Here is a 12,410-nt window from a genome sequence, read left to right as displayed (position 1 = left end):
CTCAGACTGATGATCCGATGACAAAAAACCTGATAAGTTATCAGTTTTTGCTGTGTTTTCAGCCTTTACATGGGAGTTAAAGTGATCTTGACATACGTTAACTTCCATTTACTAGAACTAGTTCAGCCAATACACATACTGGGAGACGTGCTTGGCAAGCATACAGCTGTCAAGTTGGGAAGACAAGACTGAGCAAATGGACAGTTAGTATTAAATGACAGTTCTTACCAAGCATGGTTGAAGGAATTAATTGTGTGACGGTAAAATAAATTAGTCATAGAGCACTACAATAGAGAAACATGCCATTCAGCCCATTTAGTCTCTGCTGAACTATTTTCTCCCTAGTCCCATTGACTTGCACCTGGGCCCTAGCCCTCTATACCCCTCTAAAAATGTATTTGTTCAAACTTATCTTGAATTGTCAAATCAAACCCATATTCATCACTTCCACTGGCAGCGCATTTCACACCTTCACCACCCTCCGAGTGAAGAAATCCCCCCTCAGGTTTTCATAGAACATAGAAATCTACAGCACATTACAGGCCCTTCGGCCCACAATGTTGTGCTGACCATGTAACCTAGAAACTACCTAGGATTTCCCTAGTGCATAGCTCTCTATTTTTCTAAATTCCACGTACCTATCTACAAGGCTCTTGAAAAACCCTATTGTATCTGCTTCCACCACCGGCAGTTCATTCCACACACCCACCACTCTGTGTGAAAAACTTACCCGTGATATCCCTTCGGTACCCATTTCCAAGCACCTTAAACCTATGAACCCTCGTGTCAGCCATTACAGCCCTAGGAAACAGCCTCTGCCTATCTACACAATCAATGCCCCTCATCATCTTATACACCTCTATTAGGTCACCTCTCATCCTCTGTCACTCCAAGGAGAAAAGGCCAAGTCCACTCATCCTGTTCTCATAAGGCATATCTGAATCTGAATCTGATATGCTCCAATCCAGGCAACATCCTTGTAAATCTCCTCTGCACTCTCTCTATAGAATCCACATCCTTCCTGTAGTGAGGTAACCAGAGCTGAACACAGTACTCCAAGTGGAGTCTAACTAAGGTCTTATACAGCTGTAACATTACCTCACAGATCTTGAACTTAATCCCATGGTTGATGAATGCCAACACACCATACACCTTCTTAGCAACACTGTCAACCTGCGCAGCAGCTTTGAGTGTCCTATGGAGACGGACCCCAAGATCTCTCAGCTCCTCCGCACTTCCAAGAGTCTTACCATTTGTATATATTCTGTCTTCAAATTTGACCTACCAAAATGAACCACTTCACACTTATCTGGGTTGATGTCCATCTGCCACTTCTCAGCTGAGTTCTGCATCCTATTGATGTCTCGCTGTAACCTTTGACAACCCTACAGACTATCCACAACAGCCCCAACTTTTGTGTCATCAGCAAACCAACTAACCCACCCTTCTACTTCTTCATCCAGTCATTTATAAAAATCAAAAAGAGGAAGGGTCCCAGAACAGATCCCTATGGAACACAAATGGTTACTGTTGTCCATGCAGAATACAAACCATCTACAACCACCCTTTGCCTTCTGTGGGCAAGCCAATTCTGGATCCACAAAGCAAGGTCTCCTTGGATCCCATGCCTCCTTATTTTCTGAAGGAGCCTTGCATGGGGAACCTTATCAAATGCCTTACTGAAATTCATATACATGACATCCACTTAAATATTTCACCTTTCACCCCTAACCCATGACCTCCAGTTCTGATCTCACCCACCCTCAATGGAAAAACCCTGCTTGCATTTACACCATCTATACCTTTCATGATTTTATATACATCTATCAAATCTCATCTCATTCTCCTACACTCTAAGGAATAAAGTCCTAAACTATTCAACCTTTTCCTAAGACAATTGGACCATAAGACACAGAGCAGAATTAGGCCATTTGGTCCATCAACTCTGCTCTACCATTCATCAGGGCTGATCCTGTTCTCCCCTCCTCAGCCCCACTCCCTGGCCTTCTCCCCGTAACCTTTGATGCCGCGTCCAATCAAGAACCTATCAAGCTCTGCCTTAAATGTGATCAACGACCTCACCTCCTCACTGCCTGTGGTAATAAATTCCATAAATTCATCACCCTCTGGCTAAAGAAATTTCTCTGAATTCCTGTTTTAAATGGATGCCCCTCTATTCTGAGGCTGTGCCCTCTTGTCCTAGACTCTCCCACCATGGGAAACATCCTTTCCACATCTACTCTGTCTAGGCCTTTCAACATTTGAAAGGTTTCAATGAGATCCCCCTTATACCTCTAAATTCCAGTGAGTACAGACCCGGAGTTATCAACCGTTCCTCATATGATAATCTTTTCAATCCCAGAATCATCCCTATGAACCTCCTCTGAACCCTCTCCAATGCCAGCACATCTTTTCTTAGATGAGGGGCCCAAAATTATTCACAATACTCAAGCTGAGTCCTCACCAGTGCCTTACAAAGCCTCAGTATCACATCCCTGCTCTTGTATTCTAGACCTCTTGAAATGAATGCTAACATTGTGTCTTCCTCACCACCAACTCAACCTGCAAGTTAACCAGTAGGGTTTTCTGTACTAGGACTTCCAAGTCCCTTTGCATCTCAGATTTTTGGATTTTCTCACTGTTTGGAAAATAGTCTGCACATTTATTTCTTCTACCAAAGTGCATGACTATGCACTTTCCAACATTGTATTTCATTTGCCACTTCCTTGCCCATTCTCCTAATCTGTCTAGGTCCTTCTGCAGCCTACCCATTTCCTTAACACTACGTGCCCCTCCATCAATCTTCATATCACTTGCAAACTTGGCAACAAAGCCATTTATTTCATCATCTAAATCATTGATATACAGCATAAAAAGAAGCAGTCCCAACACTGCCCCTGTGGAACACCACTAGTCACTGGCAGCCAACAGGGAAAGGATCCTTTTATTCCCACTCACTGCCTCCTACCAATTAGCCAATGCTCTAACCATGTTAGTAACTTTTCTATAATACCATGGGTTCTTAATTTGGTAAGCATCCTCATGTGTGGCATCTTGTTAAAGGCCTTCTGAAACTTCAAATATACAACATCCACTGCATCCCCTTTATCTATCCTACATGTAATCTTCTCTAAGAATTCCAACAGGTTTGTCAGGTAAGATTTTCCCTGAAGGAAACCATGCTGACTTTGTCCTATCTTGTCCTGTGTCTCCAAGCACTCCATCACCTCATCCTTAACGATTGACTCCAACATCTTCCCAACCAGAGCCCAGGCTAACTGGTCTAATTTCCTTTCTGCTGCCCTCCTCCTTTCTTAAAGAGTGGAGTGACATTTGCAATTGTCCAGTCCTCTGGCACCATGCCAGATTCTGATGATTTTTGAAAGGTCATTACTAATGCCTACACAATCTCTACCACTACCTCTTTCAGAACCTAGAGTGCAGTTCATCTGATCCGGATAACATGTACACTTAGGTCTTTCAGCTTTTTGAGCACCTTCTCCCTTGCAATAGTAACTGCACCCACTTCCCTTCCATCCCACCCTTCAACACCTGACACACTGCTACTGATGCAAAATACTCATTTAGTTCATCTGCCATGTCCTTGTCCACTGTTATTATTTCTCCAGCCTCATTTTCTAGAGGACCTATATCCACTCTCATATATCTTTTATTTCTTACATACTTGAAAATTGCTTTTAATATCCACTTTGATATTATTTGCTAGCTTGCTTTCATATTTCATCTTTGCTCTCCTAATGATTATTTTCCTTGCTCTCTGTGGGCTTTTAAAAGCTTTCCAATCCTCTGTCTTCCCACTAATTTTTGCTTTATTGTATGCCCTCTCTTGCTTTTACAATAGCTTTGACTTCCCTTGACAGCCACGGTTGTACTATTTTCTCATTTGAATATTTCTTAATTTTTGGAATACATTAATCCTGCACCTTTGTCATTTTTCCCCAGAAACTCACACCATTGCTACTCTGCTGTCATCCCTGCCAGCATCTCAATCCAATCTACTTTGGGCAACTCCTCTGTCATACCACTGTAATTTCCTTTACTCCACTGAAATACTGCTACATCAGACTTTACTTTCTCCCTATCAAATTTCAAGTTGTACTCAATCATATTGTGATCACTGCCTCCCAAGGGTTCTTTTACCTTAAGCTCTCTCATCTCCGGTTCATTACATAACATCCAATCCAGTTTAGCTAATCCTCTAGTAGGCTCAAAATCAAACTGCTCAAAAAAGCCATCTTGTAGGCATTCAACAAACTCACTCTCTTGAGATCCATTTCCAACCTGATTTTCCCCAAATCGACATGCACTTTGAAATTTCCCATGGCTATCATAACATTGCCCTTTTGACCTGCCTTTTCCGTTTCCCATTGTAATCTGTGGTCCACATCCCAGCTACTGTTGTGAGACCTGTATATTACTGCCATGAGGATCATTTTGCCTTTGCACTCTCTTAACTCAACCCACAAGAATTCAACATCCTCCAATCCTATGTTACACCTTTCTACTGATTTGATGTCATTCTTTACCATCAAAGCCACACCACCCCTTCAGGCTACCTTCCTATCCCTTTGATACGACGTGTAACCTTGGACATTCAGTACTCAACTACAACCACCCTGAGCCACAATTCAGTGATGGCAACATCATATCTAACAATATGTAATAGTTCAACAAGATCATCCACCTTGTTTCTTATACTCTGTGCATTGAGATATAACACTGAGTACAGTATTTGCTACCCTTCTTGATTCTGCATCGCTGAAGCACTGATACTCACCCCACTGGCTGCAATTATGTCCTATCATCTGCCTGCCTTTCCTGACAGTCTGACTGCATGTTATCTTTGCTTCTTTACCATTCATCCTATCCTGAGTCTCTTCAATCTTGTTCCCACTACCTGCCAAATTAGTTTAAACCCTCCCCAACAGCTCGAGCAAACCTGCCCGTGAGAACATTGGTTCCCCTCAGGTTCAGCTGCAGCCCGTCACTTTTGATCAGGTCATACCTCCTCCAATGATCCAAGAACCTGAAGCCCCGCCCCTGCACCAGCTTCTCAGCCATGCATTTATCTGCCAAATCACCCTGTTTCTACCTTCACTAGCATGTGACACAGGCAGTAATCCAAAATTTACTACCCAGGAAGTCCTGTTGCTCAGCTTTCTACCTAGCTCTCTAACTTCTTTTCAGGCCCTTTTTACTTTTTCTTCCTACGTTTTTGGTACCAATACGTACCAGAATATCTGACTGCTCCCCCCCCCCCTCTCCAAAATGCTGTTGACACGATCCAAGCTGTCCCTGACCCTGGCACCTGGAAAGCAACGCACTATTTGGGTGTCCTGTTAACGTCCACAGAATCTCCTCTCTGTTCCCCTATCAAGTCCCCTTCTCCCTCTTTCCCTCCTGCACCACTGGATGTCCTCAGGGCCAGTAACACGGTCTCCGTGGCATTCCCCGGGAAGTCATCCCCCACAACAGTATCCAAAACAGTGTCTTATTATTGAGAGGAATGGCAACAGGGGTGATCTGTGCTAACTGCCTATTCACATTTCTATTTCTCCTGTCAATCACCTCCTACTCACCTCCTGCAACTTCAGGGTGACTACTTCCCTGTAACTCTGATCAATTATCTTCTCATTCTCCTGTACAAGCCATAGGTCATCCAACTGCTGCTCCAGATCCCTAACACTGTCTTCAAGGAGCTGCAGCCAGATGCACTTCATGCAGATGTAGTTCCTTGGCAGATACTGTCTCCCAGGACACCAACATGTGGCATGAAGAACACATAACAGACATTTACTTCTCTAGGTACAGTAAGAGGGGAAAAAAAGATATCTTGACAGAAGCATACCCAAAGCCAATGTTTCTTTCAAGCCAAAGCCTCCTTTGAGCCGAGGACTGACACTCCTACTCTCACCACTGGCCTACTCCCAACAATGGCCACCCCACTTGTCCCCTCTGTACTTTTAAACAAATGTCGCCAACCTGCAAGAAAACCTCGCCGCTGTGGCCTGCTCCTGCACCGATTGCGCCTTTCTACCTAGCTCTCTAAATGCTCTTTTCAGGACCGCTTCAGACCTTCAAGTCCCAGCAACATCCTTACAAATTTTCTCAGTATGCTTTCATCTTATTCATATTTTCCCTGCAGGTAACTGACCAAAACTGCACACAATACCCCAGATCAAGCCTCACCAACATCTTGTACAACACCCCAACTCCTGTATTCAATGTTCTGTTTTATGAAGGGCAATGTGCCAAAATCTCTCCACTCTGTCCCCAGACATCAGCCCTTCAAGTGTCAATAAGTTTACTCATCCATTTTCATGGGGGTGGGGGTCAATTCAAGAGGTTTCAATATTAAAAAAACTTCTGACATGATTTGTAACATGATGACACTACATGAAAAAAGTGAGCTTCAAACTGAAGTTCAAGTTTAATTGTCATTCAACCATTCGTGAATACCCATGAATCCAGTCAAACCAAACAGTTTCAACCAATAACCAAGTGACTTGTCCCAAACTTTGCAGAAATTCTGGCCAGATTATCAATATGAATCAGGCAATGGCTTCATGCTGTTATTTTGGGCTTTGGAGATGATAGAGTTATCCTTTTTTCCTCATACTCACACCGTTCACTCAGTTGTGATCGTCTACTCTACCTCCTGCCTCACTCCCATCCCACATCCCAGTTTCGGGGAATGGGAGATTTATCTCCTCTACTAGCACAGGTATCAGAAGGGAATACTTTAATTCAATTTGTTTGTAAGCAGTATCTCAGATGGTTTAATCTACAGTCTGAATGTGCACAATTTCCAAAAGATAAATACATCGGCAGAGTTGCTAATGGTAGTCACCAAGTTGCTCGCATCTCAAAACAATCCCGTACATCCCCGAGGCAATCGCAGCTCCAGTCACGCAGTTCCTTCTGTTGTGGTGAACTACATATACCTGTCTGGACACGCCCCCCCCCCCCCCCCCCCCGCTGCCTGCTCCTGTGGCTCCTCCCACAAACCCCGGTATAAAGGCGGTTGGAGGCACTGTTCCTCCCTCAGTCTCCAGGATGTTGTGTTGTCGTTTCTTGAAGCTAATTAAAGCCTGTCCTTCGTCTCCCGTCTCCGAGAGTTATTGATGGTGCATCATCTGACAACTAAAAATGCATTACGAGTGGGGGGCATCTCACATTACTTTTCCTGTTTGAGGTTGTCCTTAGTGGAGCAGCCCATTTTCAAAACAAGAAACGGAATTCTTCCCACCTCTAAAAATGGGGGGTGAGTGCCAAAAGAAAACTTGTGAATTGCGTCTGCAAGATGTTGACTCTGGTAATATTTAGCTTCTCATCACGCATTCCAGGTGCAGCACACTCCAGGAATGTAATTTGTTGATGGTGACATGGGCTGCAGATGCTGCTGTATGGGATTGTGTGGCCGAATCGGGTTGGGGAAGATACAGGTCAACGCGACAGAAAATCGGGCTTGCAGATTTTGGTAACGTGTTGATTTAAGTAGGGCAGCAAATGGAATATTTCTTTTTAAAACACTAAAACTGCAATAGTCAGTAATCGCAAAGGAAGTTCTGATTATCAAAGAAGTAATATACAGTACCACTTCGTTTTTCAGAAAAAACACCCTTGAGGGTGAAGATAAACAGCCGTTGCGTTTCCAACTTTTACATCAGCTCCTACACTTAAATACTTGTAATTCCAAAAGATTAAGAATTCCGTGGGTTGCGAACTACGAAATGTAAACACTTACCGCGATGTTAATTATTAATCCCCATATTCAGTTGTAGGTTAATATGAAAGTTTATATTTTTGTTGTAAGAAGGGGGCTGTTCCTCTGTTACTCTTTGTTGGTTTTCACCATTAATTTATTAATCTAATAATGTGTCAAATCTCAAAATAGGGTACCATTCTTAGAATCATTAATTGAACGCTTTCCCTCATTGACGATCAGTGACCACAGATGGTTTGGTAGCTGCTGCCGAGGTTCATTAACACCAGCGAGCACCCTCTGAAAATAAACAAGAGGATTGGATGCAGTCATTATAAAATTTGTTTTTTTTTGCCATCCTGCGTTATAACTGCCTCATTTCACTCGGGATAGAAGGGCTTGAAGTTTCAGTATATTAGGTCACAAGGATTTTTCAAAGGGCAGGACGAGTTGTTGACAAAGTTAAATTTAACCGCACTCCAGCCCTATCCAAATTACGCGAAGTTTCCGAAACAGCTATACTGCCGAGGATTCTGTGCCAAAATGCAATTAGCACCGGTCATAGTTTGCCAGGGCGAACAAAAAAAACCCACTAATCTTCAGGAACAACATGCCGTAGTCTTCGAGAAACGACAATCGTGTAACAGTAAGTGTAAACGTGTACCGATATATCATTTTCGGTATAAAGTGATTGGTTCGATTTTAAAGGAAATTACTAATTAAACCGATTGCTAGAAGACAAGAAACTGCAGATGCCGGAATCTGGAACACCACATCTGCTGAAGGAACTCAACCGGAACAGCATTTTAAAAAGGACATCGTTGGAAGAGAAATAGTTCAAGTAGTTGAGGGAGTCAGTGAGTTAACAGTAAATATCGTTGGGTAGTTTGTCTATGTTTTGTCGCTCAGCTCGCTGGGCTCCTCCAGCTGATAGCTTGTTGAAACTAATTATTTACTTTCGTTAGATTACTGTATACCTAATTTACTGTATGTTCTCCTGCTACTGTTGCATTAACAAAAAAAAACAAACCCATTCCCGTCGATTTTAATCGCGCTTTGCTTGTTTCCACAATCTGTCAGGCATGTTACCGAGTTTCATTAGTTTAAACCTTCGGTGATTGGTACAGAGGCTGGGCGGATCAGGGCAAAAGCACATCTGTCAATACCTCAACTCCCACTTATGTAACAGCAGAAGACGGAGACATCGTGCATGCGCACAGCTACATGTTTACAAAATCCTCTGGAACAAAGCTAACCGAAATTCTCGCCCAAGGGCAGCTTCAATAACACATACTTCACATTTCTTATTTTCACTACTGAGCTGCCGTCTACTGCAGAGTGGCCACTGGCAATCCTTGCAAGCGCAGGCTACTCGAATATGAAAAGGCTGCATCGACGTAAATTATATAACACATTCATGCAAAAGTAACTGAATAATCCAAGATAATTGACGGAATTTTAATCAGTGATGCAGCCCGACCGAAAAAGACGCCTTGTATCAGTTAAAATTAAGTCATAAGGGAAAGTTCAGCATAATTTAGCATTACTCCAATCTAATGAATAATGTCAAGTCTACAAATTATCAGGACAGCACTTCCTTTCAACAGAGAAAATACTTTTTCCAACAAACTACTGTACTATTCCTTACCACTATTTGCAAGTTTCTACCTACTTTGAGAAAAGGTCTGGAATGAAGCCATACATCTGTAATTGGACAATAAAACTGCTCTTGGTGGCATTTTAATTTCCATTTCTTTTCACACAGCTTCTGGCAGCAGGGTGTATACAAACTCAATTCCAACTTTTCAACAACCATTCTTTCACTAAGTGACATTTCAATACAATAATGTCAAATATCTAAAACCACCTCGTTTTCTGCGTAGATGTAGAGTCTTTCCTTCATTAAGTACAGAAGAGATTTGTGATAGAAATTTGATGTTTGTGAAACACTAACTTGGTGTAGAGTTTCCTTATGTACATGAAAAGTGTTCTTACAGTATGCATCTACATTCGGGTGAAGTGATAGCACCCAAAAAGTTAGTTGCTAACCATTTAAACTTTCATTCCCACAAGAAATAATATACTGAAGTACTTTTATCAACCTGTCACTTCAAAATAAATCTGGATCAATGTCAAATTCAGATACATAGAAAGCCTACAGCACAATGCAGGCCCTTTGGCCCACAATACTGTGCCGAACATGTACTTTAGAAATTATCTAGGGTTACCCACAGCCCTCTTTTTCTAAGCCCTCCATGTACCTATGTGTTGGCACATGGCCAAATGGTTAAGGCGTTGGTCTGGTGATCTGAAGGTCGCTAGTTCGAGCCTCAGCTAAGGCAGCATGTTGTGTTTGCGACAACACTGGCGTCAAGCTGTATCAGCCCTTGCTCTTCCCTTGGACAACCCCTGTGACGTAGAGAGGGGAGACTTGCATGGGCAACTCAGGCCTGCGCCCTGGAAACTTTCCAAGGTGCAAATCCATGGTCTCCAGACTAACAGATGCCTATGTACCTATCCAAGAGTCTCTTAAAAGGCCCTATTGTATCTGCCTCCATCACTGTCACTGGCAGTCACCATTCCACGCACTCACCACTCTAAAAATCTTATCCTTGACATCTCCACTGTATCTACTTCCAAACACCTTAAAACTTTGCCCTCTTGTGCTAGCCATTTCAGCCCTGGGAAAAGCCTCTGACTATCCACACGATCAATGCTTCTCATCTCTATCAGGTCACCTCTCATCCTCTGTCGCTCCAAGGAGAATAGGCCGAGTCGACTCAACCTATTCTCATTAGACATGCTCTCAATTTTGTTTCTCACTTGCAATTGGTCATTTTCCTCCTCCTTAGCAATATTACAAAGGAAGTTTAGAATACTCAATGCAGGGAAAATAATCACTTTTTGATGTGCTACAACACCATTCTACTTTTGCAAGGCCACATCAACAAAAGCCTAAATAACAAAAATAGAAATTCTACACCCTTATCTGTAGGATGAATGAATCCTTTGGAATGCAATGAGGATTTTGTTCTCAGTGACAAGTGCATTTTAAAAGTACATACAATACTGTACTCCAAATTAAAATTTGCCCAAATTAAATACATTTCCAAATAGATTTGGCATTACTAATCAGAAGCCTTTAACATTTCTAATGCAAATTTCAGATCTAAAACCATTAAAAATATCAGAGTACATTTTCAAAAATCATGTAATATGCTATTGTATGAAAGAGGAAACTTTGGCAAATTTTAAACTAAGTAATTTTCCATGATAATGGACTAAACACATGAGCTTTGACTATGTAGCATAATTGCAAAGACTCCCAAAGTGCTTCAAGGGGAATGAATCATAGGCTGAAGTAAATACAAAAGGAATTTTTATAATCTGTAATATAATGTAAATTAAGTAGCTTTGGATGCTGTAGTTTGCAAAAGGAATGCTTTGCTGGATATTGTAATTCTTGCTCCCACTCAAACACTAGAATCTGTGTGACAGGGTGGACAAAGAGGCATTTAGCTTAATATCATAGCTGAGGGATTGGATAATGCTGATTTTAAAACTGCATCAACATTCATTTAATAAAAATTGAGTTGTGTGTGCTGTGGGCTGTCAGTGTTGTGAATGCCTGCAAGCATTGGATTACAGGAGGATTTGAAAAGAGCCTACTGCAATCTAGTTTTTTCTCCCCTCCTTTCCAGTCTGGATGAAGGGTCTCAGCCCAAAATGTCAACTGTTTATTCATTTCAACAGATGCTGCCTAACCTGCTGAGTTCCTCCAGCATATTATATGCTGCTTTGAAAAGAGCTCTACTTTTGTGGTGTTCTGCAAACCTTTGCAAGCTCATTTTTGTTTTATCAGTCTCCACAGAAACTGCATGGCATGTACTCCAACTAGTTCAATGACTATTTGGCATATTTAGGTCACTGCTCCATAGACACAATCTGAAACAGGCAATTTGGTCATCAGATGGCAAGTGGTACTCCTTTTTCCAATGGGTAATGCTTTAATCAGCATTTAACAGATGGCACCTTTACCATGAGATTAATGATTTTTGGTGATTTATTCCACTATTGCCAGGGTTAGCTCAGAAGAAAATCATTTTACTCAGTTCTGTACCCATATACAAAATCCAGATTAGTGACTTTCCAATCCAATCAAATAAAAATTTGCTTAATCTCAATTTGCAATAATTAGCTCAATCATTGTTAATGATTGGCTTATGTAGTTCACTAATCATTCCTTCAGTTGCTCTACTGTCCTACACCCAGCAAGTTAATTCCTTAAGGACTCCTGTGTAGGAACTCACCCCTCCAACTTTCTCAATTTTACTTGCATTTATGAATGCCCCACCCCATTCCCTTCAGTTTGCACAAGGTAAAATTGTTCCCAATTCAACTGAATTGCTGACTTCTGTTTCATCTAATGCCAAGAATACATATAATTTTATTTCCACCCATAATTCTAGCTCCTTAACCCCGCATTTGAGGTTATTCTCCCTCCAAATTTCCTTTCATCTTGGAAGTTCACATTCTCCACTCGTCCCTCAATACCCCTTGCAAATTTCATATTTCCAAATTTCTACACTGTGACAGCTCTACTTCCCTGGTTTGATTTATAGATGTGGCTCTGGCCACAAATAGATTAGGAAATCATCCACTTGTGGTTGACTGACTGCAGCAC

At 41.9% G+C, this 12,410-nt stretch overlaps 1 long non-coding RNA gene across 1 annotated transcript in view; it reads left to right on the top strand.

Moving 5' to 3' along the window:
• The first annotated feature begins 7,863 nt into the window (after positions 1 to 7,863).
• LOC140736092 (uncharacterized) overlaps positions 7,864 to 12,410 on the top strand; it is a 28,143-nt gene continuing 23,596 nt past the window's right edge. The window contains exon 1 of the long non-coding RNA XR_012100887.1: positions 7,864 to 8,372. This is a non-coding gene — a long non-coding RNA (uncharacterized lncRNA). The remainder of the gene's footprint in view (positions 8,373 to 12,410) is intronic.

Source organism: Hemitrygon akajei, chromosome 11 (genome assembly GCF_048418815.1).
Source record: "Hemitrygon akajei chromosome 11, sHemAka1.3, whole genome shotgun sequence".
NCBI lineage: Eukaryota > Metazoa > Chordata > Chondrichthyes > Myliobatiformes > Dasyatidae > Hemitrygon > Hemitrygon akajei.
The sequence above is the reverse complement of the archived record's forward strand: the minus strand, read 5'-3'. Positions and strand labels throughout refer to the sequence as shown.